This window comes from Mirounga angustirostris, unplaced genomic scaffold (assembly GCF_029215605.1).
Source record: "Mirounga angustirostris isolate CCGP_5_RB_7025 unplaced genomic scaffold, mMirAng1.0.hap1 SCAF_10, whole genome shotgun sequence".
Lineage (NCBI taxonomy): Eukaryota > Metazoa > Chordata > Mammalia > Carnivora > Phocidae > Mirounga > Mirounga angustirostris.
In genome coordinates, this window is record NW_026991718.1 from 26,495,194 (window position 1) to 26,507,327 (window position 12,134).

At 43.1% G+C, this 12,134-nt stretch overlaps 1 protein-coding gene across 12 annotated transcripts in view; it reads left to right on the plus strand.

The window, feature by feature from the left end:
- The window catches only part of LTBP1 (latent transforming growth factor beta binding protein 1), a 395,639-nt gene that overhangs the window by 212,691 nt on the left and 170,814 nt on the right, over positions 1–12,134 (plus strand). The gene's annotated exons all lie outside the window — the stretch shown is intronic.

The following is a 12,134-nucleotide window of genomic DNA, read 5'->3' on the forward strand; positions in this document are numbered from 1 at the left end:
GGGTTCTTTTTTTTTCTCATCCTTCCATTTTTTTTCTCCTGTTGTCTCCTTTTATATATCAGAAAAGGTATATATAAGATAGAATATTCTGTCGCATTGAGGTCTTTGTTTATGAGACTGTCTTTATTCTAGTGATGCTGTTGTGCAAACAGACTTGCAATTTCTATTTTGAAGTAGTTGTTTCGGAATCCGTTTATGAGCTGCATAAGAAAATTAGACTGTCTTTGATCTTCTGCAGCTCACTCATTTGCTAGAGCCTCAATGGATCGAAGGCTTCCAATGGTCAATTCAGCCTCCAGCAAGCAAGGATTTGCACCATTGAGGATATTTAAAATAGTATGTCTTCAGCCCTGAAGAGAATTCTGAAATCCAGACAGAGGAGCTCTAAATATTTTGAACGAAAACAGCAATGCTTTCAAGATGACACTTTGAAGAGGTCTGGTTTAGAATGTTCAGGCTTTAACGGAGTTGTTCAGAAAATGGTATGAACGTTCTGGGGCTTAGGGGCAGGCATCCTAGTAAGACAGTGCATTTGTATAAAATTGATAGCTGATGGAGAATGTTGACATTTATGGCCTTACTTGACCTTTAAAACACAAGGAAAAGTTGGTATATTTGTCTCCCATTTACTTATGTGAAACCCCAGGCTCAGAAGTAGGGACTAGCTCTGTTGGGGTTTCCAGGTCCATAGATCTTTCTCCGTTTTGCAAACTCGCCATATCTCTGGCCCTCGGTTTTGTTCGTTTTTCAAATAACTTTGGCTGAGAAGACTACCACGGCCTTTTTTAGCCCTGCAGTCCTCTGATTGTGATAATTTTGACGTCTTTCTTCTTTTCCACCATGGTCCTACGTGCTGCTGAGAGTTACATATGCACAGGATCTGTGGACAGAGCAAACTGCACAAACATCAAATACATCAAGACCTACAGTGATCTCCCAAATCCAGCCTGACCCGAGAGCCTCCACTCCAATGTTGGCTCCTCCAAAAAGCCTTCCAATCCTTCAGCCCACGTTCTCTCTCTCCTCCCTCAACTCTTACTGCATTTGGAATCCAATCAGACCATTTTGAATGTAATTATCTTCAAATTGTTGTTTTTGATCCTCTTTTCCCCACAAGGCTGTGCTGCTTGTGAGGGCAGGGCCATTTAGGAATTGACTCAGTGCTGGGCAGAGAGGAATAGTCAGTAAATATGTTATTAGGTTCAGCTAGGTTGTGCGGCTGTCCTAAATGAACATAACAAAAGCTTGCATTTTGCAGAGAGCTCTGTGCTAGATCTCTCTGAGCTTCAGGCTGATGGGCTTCCGCCATGTTAATGCTTGCTGTCTGGAATATGTGGCCTCCTTAATTCCTACAATGGGGAGAAAGAGGTGCTGCAGGGGACACTCCTTTTCCTACAACCCTTGTTTCAGAATGAGTCACTTGGCCCTGCCTGTCAGGGCTATGGACTCAATTGTGGCCCTCCCAAAACATATGTTGAAATCTCAAACTCCGATGTGACTTTATTTGGAGATAGAGTCAATAAGGAGGTAATTAAGATTCAGTGAGATTATAAGGGTGGAGCCTTGAGATGACAGAATTAGTGTCCTTTTAAGAAGTGATACCCGAGAACTCCCGACTCCCGTTCTCTGCCATATGTGGACACAGCAAGATGGCAGCCTCCTACAAGCAAGGAAGAAAGACCTCACCGGAATTGGCCATGCTCATACGTCTTGCCCTTTAGGCCTGTAGAGCTGTGGGAAAATGGTCTTCTGTTATTTAAACCCCCCAGACTGGGATATTTTGTTAACAGTAGTCTGAGCTGACTGATGGTAGTTAGGAAGCCGGCATATGCGAGGAAGCTGGGACAAGTGGTTCTTCGGTGAGCAGTGAATGTGCCCACCACAAGCGGCAGAGTGTGGTCAAGACAGACCTGGTTTCCTGCTCCCAGGGAACTAAAGAAACCTATTAATATGATTTGTGGCATTTAGTTTTTCTACACTATTTGCAACCAAACCACAGGTAATTATTAGTTTTGAGTTCTGTGTACTTGGATAAGGCACAGAAAACCTGGGAGCGTAACCAGATGAGGCACGTGTTAAAATTTGCACAATGGTATGAGGCCCAAAATGTTTTTTGTTCCTTGCATGATCTCTACATAGACAAAAAAGAACCTGAGAAGCACTGAAGCTTAATATAGAAAATTTCCCTCAATACAGTTGTAGAAAGAAGTATTGGGGAAAAGAGGCCTTTATGGTCATCATTTTGGGAGTGATCCGGTTGTCATGGTAATAACAACTGTGTCTGTATGCCCCTCTTTATTTCCCCCTCAACACGAGTCTGTCTTTTTAGTCACATCCTTGGTAATGGAACTTTGAATAAATTTCATGTTCTGACCATCGAGTGCTAGGATTTATGATGTGATTTGTGTTGTTTTGCTGCAAGGACAGACTAACGGGAATTATGATGTCAGAGTATAATCATGACAATACTTATTCTTTTCACAATGTAAGAATAGCAAGATACATATATCACGACTGTTGAAATGCTCAAATCATGGTAGAGATGGAGGAAATATCTCAAATTTAATTGTTTCTTTAGAACAGATGTCAAGCAGAATCAGAAGTTTCATGCTTAGGAATTTTTCCCCCCTTTGTAGGTTACTTTTTACAACCGTTTCTGCCTTCGTGTAACTTTTAAAATACCATTTCATAAACTAGAGCAGTTGTCTGGAATTCCTTAAAGCCCATGGTTTGGCTTCAGCAGGCTTTAAACAAATACACTGTCAGAAATCAATGTGGATACGTTTCCAGCAGTTAATGCCCTAGTCACAGTAGATATTTTGTAAAATCAATAGCCTGAAATATCAGAGGATTATGGTTGTATCAGATACCCCAAATGCCTAACATTGTTTTAATTACTCTAATAAAAGAAAGCTGGGTGGATAAAAAAAAAAAACAAAAAAAACCTTGCCTATAAAGAATGTTCTGCTCAAGCCAAAGCAAATTTTTTACAAGTTCTTTTAGAAAATCTGGAAGTATTTAAGCGTTTTCCTCTTCTTATGAGACAATGCCTGTTACACCGCCAGTGCTCTGTCGTACGATATTCTCCTTTATGACAACAGGCTTTTAGGACAAGTTGATCACATATGTTGCTCTAGTTGCATTAATGATAGGCTTAGATATTTGGACCCTCTTTCCTACTGGCACATAGAAATAAACATATTTTAATGTTCTAGTGCATGGACACTGAAGAGCTCTCCCGAGGTTTTCCAGTTTAGTTTGGGGCCACGGTCGGTCCAGAGGCTACAGGAACTCCGTTTAGCTTGGAAGATGGGCAGAAGTCACTTTGCCGGAGTGGAGATGTGTTTGTATCATAGTGAAAAAGATTGATGATAGGAATAAAGAAGAGCTGTGACAGAGGTTTGGATGAATCCACCCCATTATATACAGTTAGAACTTCCCCATAAGGGACCTCATTCTGGTTTTTATGAAAAGAAGTCCAGGATTTCCAAAAAAGGGATTCACATTCCTCAACCAAATTTAGAGTACTGAGGGTAGAGCTTCTGTTTGCCAGAAAACCTCAGTTTTGTGCCAGAACGTTGGAATAAGATCATCTAGCTCTGGATGGAGATGAACATCTCAACTGCATAGGTGGGATAATTTACAGGACACCCATGCAGTATGGGGTGATCAGTCATAACGTGACTTTATAATGGGTCACAGCTCAAGATATGCAAAATCTGCATCTCCATGACTATCTTGAATAATTTCTGATACTTTGCCTCTTGATAATCACAATGCAATTCGTTATAATTACTATAATCTAGAAAATAGCTGTTTAAGAGCTGAGACTATTTTCAGGAAGACAGAGCTACCTTTTTTTGTGAATACTGGCTATCAGGAAAGGGGTGAGCATGAAGTAGGGTCAGGAAGAGGAGACCCATACTGATTATCACTGATCACACTGATCTAGGCCAAGGTGTGATGTTAGGACTGGCAAACAGGCAGCATCATGTAATGTCCTGTATCCATCTGGCCAGACAGGGGACATTTAAGGAACACTGACCTTCATAGGATTTCCCTGACACGGCAAAGCATTCCACTCCTAGCTCCCTGGTTATTCTCTACCTCTGCACTGGAGCCTTTATAAAATCATAGAATGTAGGCACATCATTGAGGATTAGCATCCTTAAAACTTTGTTGATGAGGAGGCTAAAGTCCAGAGAAGTGAATTAGTTTGCTTCACGTCTGGTATTGACTTTGAGGTTGGTGAGGACTAGAACTGAGCTTTGTGGTTCCTACTTCACTGTTCTTTGTACTATTTCATCCTGGCTCTTAGGCCATCTCTTTTGGACATGGAGTATTCACAAGAAACCATTGCTATCTGTATACATTGGCTCAGGCTGCCATAACAAAATACCGTAGTCTGGGTAGCTTACACAACCAAAACTTACTTTCTTACAGCTGGGGAGACTGGAAGTCAGATCGAGATGCTCACAGATTCAGTTACTGGTGGGGCTGTTTTCCTGGTGTCCAGACACCCACCTTCTTGATGTGCTCATGTGGTAGAAAGAGAGGGAATCTGTGCTCTGTCTTCATTCCCCTCCTTCTAAGGACACTAATCCCATCATGGTGGCTCCACTCTCATGACTTCATTTAAACCTAATTACTTCCCCTCTATAGAACAGACTGAGGGTTGATAGAGGGGAAGTGGGCAGGGGATGGTCTCAGTGGATGATGGATATTAAGGAGGGCACTAAATGCCACTTATGATGGGCACTGTTATATGTAAGTGATGAGTCACTAAATTCTACTCCTGAAACCAGTATTCCACTGTATGTTAACTAACTAGAATTTAAATAAAAATTTGAAAAAAAATTAATTAAAAATAAATAAATAAATAAATTAGGCATAGTAAGAGATTAGCAATTATAACAATATACTGTAATAAAAGTTATATGAATATGGAAAAAAATAAAAATAAACCTAATTACTTCCCAAAGGCCCCACCTCCCTATGTCATCACATTAGAGCTCAGGGCTTCAGCATAGGGATTTGGGGGATGAGGCACATATTCAGTGGATAACACCAGCTGAACCTAGAAGGACAGATATATTTCTGGGACCTGTTTTAGTGAGTTCCATGTTCTGCAGTGTTTTATGACTAAGCCCTGGGTGCTTGTAGGCAAGAGGTGCAGAGTGGGCTCTGCTATTCTGGCTTCATGGTCTTGATCTTTTGGCACCAAGACATGGTGGGTGACCAAAAGGATCTGGATGTCCCCAAAGTGAAATTTGCTACTTGAACATTGATATTAACTGGTTGAATTATGTAATTCAGTGACATCATGTGTTTCTTGAGGAGAATTAAAATGAAATCCATACAGTTAGAAATCTTCCATAGCATTTATTCTTTGAGCATTTATTTTTTCACTAGCCAGAGTACTTTTGTGAAAACTTGAACATTTTTAGCAAAATTGTAATATCTTCTTTTTCTTTTCACATTTCTTTTCTTTCTTTTTTTTTTTTTTAAAGATTTTATTTATTTATTTGACAGAGAGAGAGAGAGACAGAAAAGAGAGGGAACACAAGCAGGGGGAGTGGGAGAGGGAGAAGCAGGCCTCCTGCGGAGCAGGGAGCCTGACGCGGGGCTCAATCTCAGGACCCTGGGATCATGACCTGAGCTGAAGGCAGACGCTTAATGACTGAGCCACCCAGGTGCCCCTTCTTTTCACATTTCTGTATCTAAATTATTTTTATATCTCTTTTCTTAATGAATTGAATCTGGGACATTGTATACTGAATAATTGTTAGGTTACTTAGTCCTTTGTTAAATCAACCTGGGTTTCTAGGTGAGGGTCCTAGAGAAAGGGATCTAACATTGTGAGCCTAGTGCATGCTGGCCATCTAACTGTCTCATATGTATTGTCTCAGTCCTCTTGAGAGCTCTGTGAAAATGGGCACTTTTAGTTATGTTTTATATTGGAGAATATAGGCAATGAGAGGTTGAGAGTTTTGCCATGGTAATAATATATGTGGTAACTGGTCAAGTCAGCCAACGTCAACCCGTGTTGGTCCAACCTCAAAAGCTGTGCTCTTACCATTTACTCTGTTATGGATCATCTTTACACTACTCACTTGGTCCACAGGGACTGTGATTGTGTGGAAAGGTCAATTTCACCTTCAGAGAGCACCAATTCTAATGGACACAGAGATGCCTGGGTGTGTGCTTTGTGGGGGATAGCATTTGTTGGGGAAAGAGCTCTTTTTGTGCTGAACTTAAAAACTCCCTTGTGGGGCACCTGGGTGGCTCAGTTGGTTAAGTGTCTGCCTTTGGCTCAAGTCATGATCCTGGAGTCCCTGGATGGAGCCCTGCATTAGGCTCCTTGCTCAGCAGGGAGTCTCCTTCTCCATCTGCCCCTCACCCCGCTCATGGGCACGCACACGAGATCTCTCTCTCTCTCACATAAATAAATAAAATCTTTAAAAAAAATAAAACCTCCTTTGTGCTCTTTCCTTGAGGAGAAGTATTGCTACTAGTCCTTTAATAATTATCCAATTTTGGTTTTTTTTGGTCCTCTGATAACCTTTCATGTTGACTTTAAATGTAATTTCTTCCTCCCCCCACTCCCCCATGAACAATATACTCTATGCTGATAATTCTTTTTTACTCTTGAGGGGAAGTTGCAGATGTAGAGAACTATACTTATATAAAAACAATTTTTTCCTTCTCTTTCTCCTCCTCTTTATCAATATTTCTGTGTTTGCCATTACTTCAAAGATGCCAGATATTTCCCTGGAAGCAATCCAAAACTTTTTGCTTTGGGAAAAGGAACTATCTTCTGATCAGTTTGGTACCTAACCACAAACTGAATCCCAAATTTGGAAAATTCTCCATGGCTCAGCTCTGCCTCATTCTCTGACTTTCCCCACCCACTCTCTCTGTTCCTCTGTCTTTGGCCTGCCTTCCTCCACCCTTCCCCTCCCACCCACCTGCCCCTGGGTCCTCTCCCAGTTGGTGGTCAGTCTTGGGCTTAGCTAGAGCTGCTCCATCTCTTTGGAATCTGTCTCTCCAGTCCAGCGGCTGAGTCACTGTCTTGTTTCAGCTCTTGCTTAAACACAGTCCTGCATACTCTTGCAAGAGTTGCAGTGAGTCAGCCTTCTCTGTTCTTTCATGTTTTACTTCAGTGCATTTAAAAAATCTGTATCACTTCAACATTTTTAAGTTGTATTTTTTTTTTGGCTCCAGTGCCTTATTCTCTTTGGGAAAACATTCTTTATTTAAACTCAGTATTTTATGCTTTATTGTAGAATGGTTCCTGATCACAAAGTAAAACGAGTTCTGTACGTGTGATAAATGATAATTCCCAAGAGTATTTTGATATTGTCATTTTAAAATGTCTTAAATAGGAAGACTAAATAGTAGGTCCTTGACATGGTGGCCATCTCCATTGAGTGGCCCTTTTACTAGTGGAATATCTGAACCATTTTAATAAATGTATGCTAGGAAGCTAACAGATAGCCAGCTCTTGAACATTTTCTAGGTTGTACTCAACACGGGACACCAGCTGAGAGGGCAGACGAGGATTCAGCCCACGCTCTGTTTACTGAATGCTATGTCCTGATGCACAACACACCTTAAGGGTCACTTTTTTCCAGCCCCTGCACAGGAGCTGAAGGGATAGGGCAGACAGACATCATTTAATCTCGCCACAATCCTTTGCTGTTGGGATTATTGTCCCATTGTCCCATTATTAGCCCAGAGAGGCTGGACAGTCTGGTGAACATCTCACTGCTCCTGAGAGAGAGTGGGGATTTAGATCCAGGTTTGCTAATTATAATCCAGCATGCTCTTCTTTTACCCACCACTGGATCTTCCTTCCCCAGATCCCGGCAAAACACAGCAAACACTCTTAGAATGAGGATACTGTGGGTACTAGTAATTTTAAGGCATGAAAATTAAATCTTATGAAGCCATGCTCCAATATTTATCACAACCTCCTCAAATTACCATTCATCTCTGGAGCATCTCCAGTGGTGAGTTTTTAATTGACAAAAATGACGGGTCTTGGTTGCCAAATGGTAAGTTTTGAACTATCATTCCTGCTCATGTATTTATAGGGAGATCTAAAAACAAGGGCAATCACAGCTTAACTTTGAGGATCAAGAAAGTGCCAATGTAGTACCTCAAAGCTGAGGTTGAAGTCTGAAGTTTTCTCAGCTGGGTCAAGATTTAGAAAAGTACATTATTCCACAGTCTGTTTATTCTTAACAATTACTTTAAAAATTAAAGGTTTTCGTGCCATCGCGTGTGATAATTTTGTGTTATAAAAGGTAAAACACAGCTATTCATGGAGCAATTGTAACAATTCTTGAATAGCTTTACCTTTGGAGACATAGTGCTGATACAGGGAGGAAGGAAAGGTCCCTGAATTATTTTCTTGCACTCAGTCTTCTAAGAATCATGGCCAGTGCACTGGTGAATTGGGGCTGGGGGTAGCTCTATGTTTTTCTCTTTTCTGTCTAGTTTACATAAGTCCTGTAGGAGGAAGCTCAGCCTGGGGTGAGCATCTCTGGAGAGACTAATGTGAGGAAGGAAGGAAGACTTTAAAAAAGATGGTTAGGAGTGCATCTACCCAGACACAGTCCTGGACACAGATGTGAGAGCAACAAAAGTTCTTCAGGTTGGCTCCAGTGTCTCGTAATTTGCCTTTTCTAAATCAAGTAATGTGACCTATCAGTAGGTATTGAACACAGAACCCCAGACCTGGCAGAAACCATAGAAGTCACCCACTTCATATCCTGGACATTCCTGCCTGGTGGTCCTCCAGCTTCTGCTCCCAGTGAAGATGTCAGCATCTTCCATTGCTGAGGAGCATTCACTGTCAAAAAGGTTTCCTGCTGAATGACATAAATCCTCTCTTCCTTTGATTTGTGGCCTTTAGTCCTTCTCATCCCTTTATCACGCACCTGGCTTCGGCCAACAAGCTTGCTTAACATATCTCAATTCCGCCATCATGGTCATACCATGATGAGGAGAGTCTCACCTCTCCTTTCTTCGCTTGTCGCTCACAGGACCTGGTTATCAGAACCAGCACTGTTCTGCTTGCTGCTCTAGGTGGGTCGTGCTTTTGCCGAACCTAGCACGGACATGTGGAGTAACAGTGTCCCCGGTGTGCAGCCCGAGGGTGGGTGAGGTTTTTGAGGAGCTCCAGCACAACGCTCATTTGACAGGATAGATTTTTCTTTCTGGCTTGAGATAGCTAAATATTGGTTGTAAATTTTTTAATACATTTCTTCTGGATGGCTTATACATAAGAGATGCCTTGAAATGAGAGATAGGCTTTCTCTGAAAATGTGGTGAATGAGTCACATAGGAGAAATTCCATTTGTGTTTTTAACTTGTCAAAAATCACCTCAATCTGGGCATAAAAATGCAGGTGGGCAGAGCCCGTCTTGGGTCCTTGGGATGGTGTCTCATGAAGAAGCAGAATCCACTACTTGTAGAGAAGGGCATTCTGAATGCTAACTCCTCCTGTTCTTCGTGATTCTCCCCAAAGTGACCTTTAGTGTGGAGGAGAAAAGATCCTCTTCCCCCTTCTTTTTCCTCTGGCTACTTCCTACATCCAAGTCAGACCTCATGGTGGTAGGTGTAATCTCTTGTGTGAGAGCCTGCCTGTGCCCACAAAGATCTCTCAGGCTTTTTCTGGCTCGCATGGAAGCCTCTTCATAATTAACTACCTCAGGGGGCATGTGTGAGACTTTGTGCCATGTTATAAGCCTGACTTCATCCCTTGCAGCCTATTATTATCTTGTGCAGGCCCAGTTTTGAGAAGAACACACAGTTTCGTGGTACCACCTACACCGTCATTTATTTAATCGATTTGGATGGTTTGTGCTGCTCTTGGCCTTGGACCTGCAAAAACAAAGCCATGGGATAAAGCAGCCCGAATCCTGTAATGAAAATCTTGTACCTTTTCTGAGGCCTGGTAGAGAGCGAGGATTTATTTTTACCCTACCAAATAAAACATTCTAGGAATCTGAGGTGAAAATTGGATTTTAACTGCTACTAAAATTTTGAGCATATAAAATCCCCAAGTGTTGAAAGTTTTACTTGATGAAGAGAAGAACCTGAAGAGTCTGGTACAAGAATGATCTACATCTGAGGTACACTGGTGTCTTGATAAAACTGGGAATGAACAGGAGGCACCCTGGCAGCAGAATGCAGCAGTGGAGACAGACCTCTGTGTTCTCAACATCATCGCTGGTTTCCAGTCTTAGACCCATAGCACAGTTCTCTCTTCCTTCCTCCTGCTTCCTCTTTCAGATGTAAGCCTTCTGTGACTGAGCCGAAGGAGTCCAGGAACGACCTGAACCCAGCCACTGTATGCTTTTCTTCTGTCAGGTTCTTATTTGTTGGTGTGTTCACGTTCCTCCCCATCTCCCTGCCCTCTCTCCCCCACCCCCCAAACCCCCATCATTTACTGTCTTCGAGAGCACACAACATCCTGTCAAAATCTTGTTAAAAACCACAAAAACCTAAGGACTTCAGAACTAGGATGGAACTAAACCTTCATTAACTGTGCCAGGCCTTCCCTGGCTTTGTTTTACGATTTCGGACCTGTAGTCACTTACAGCCTCCGTCAGAATGCTGTCTGCCTGGACCCGTAGGCCTGCCAGGTGCCTGGCGTCCCCTGCCCTTCTAAGGGTCACCACCTGCCCAGACTCTCTGTCACCGTGTTGCGCTCACTAGCCTGGGTGTGTTTGCTACCTTTTCCTGGTTTTCACAGAGCCACTGCTTGTCTGGATGGACCGCAGCTGGGTTGTTTCTTAGTTCCTTGGATTGTTTGCTCCTTCCTTCGTTCAGAATTTATTGAGCATGGGCACTGTGTATTGGGATATAAAGATACGTAAGATACATCTGCATTTAATTAAAAAGCGTAGCGGAGGCAGTGGATCTGTGCAGTGTGCTGTGGGGGGAAGAGAAAGGAGGAGCTCGCTGAAGCTGAGGAGACAGGAGGCTTCGCCATGACAGCCTTTCAGAGCTGGAGTTCACTGGTTAAAGTTTCTCCAGGCAAAGGGAAAAGGAGGGGTATAGGGCTTAGCAGAGGAAGGAGACAGCTCTTGGAAAGACATTTGTTCAGAAAATAAACAGTCTTTTAGTGTGCCCGAAGGCTAGATGTAGAGAGGTGGAGGGGGGCAGAGGGAAAGTCATCTTCTCTGAGGCAGGGTAGGGAGAACCCTGTATATCATCCCAGGGCGTCTGCGGTCTTCAGACTATGGGAATCACGGAAGGTTTTTAACCAGTTGAGTGATGTCATCAGATTCGTCTTTGGAAAGATGACACTGGAAACTGTTTGGAGGACTTTTCAGAGGTTGAGGCAGAGGAAGGCAGAATGACCCTTCAGGTGTGGATTCTGGGCTTAGCCGACAAAAGTGTCGATGGAGAGCCACGTGGCCTTTCTGGCACAGATGGCCTCAGAGTGGGTACACAGAGTAGGATCTGTTTGCCTAGGCCCTTCCTGACCTCATTGGGTTAGTCTGATTGCAGGCCCCTTCCTCTCAGCCTCTTCAGACCTCCCGTGATTTACCAGGAGAGGAGATGGGTCTTTATATTTGACAACTGTAAGCCCCATTCTTCTCCCTGCCAGCCTTTGCTTAACCCTGCCAGCCCCTTCCTAACTTGGCTGACCTCCCTGGCTCAGACCACGTGGCTGTGTGGGGCTTTCATCTCTGCCAAAGCTGATCTGGTGGAGCCAGTGATCGTTTCCTGTCCCGCCCTCTCCTGTCCTGTTCCTGCCAAGGCCTTGGTGGTTGTAAGAAGACCAAAAGCCTCTTGTAGATGGGACCTGGGCCACTTTCTCAAGGTTGACACACCTGCCCCACACCCTTACAGCTCTGTTCCCTGATGATCCACAGCAGAGCTTCCAGCAGTTACACTAAATTTTAAAAGTTTATGTTGAACTTTTGAGTTGAATTGTTTTTTTTTTTTAAAGATTTTATTTATTTATTTGACAGAGAGAAAGATAGTGAGAGCAGGAACACAAGCATGGGGAGTGGGAGAGCGAGAAGCAGGCTTCCCACGGAGCAGGGAGCCTGATGCGGGGCTCGATCCCAGGACCCTGGGATCATGACCTGAGCCGAAGGCAGACGCTTAAC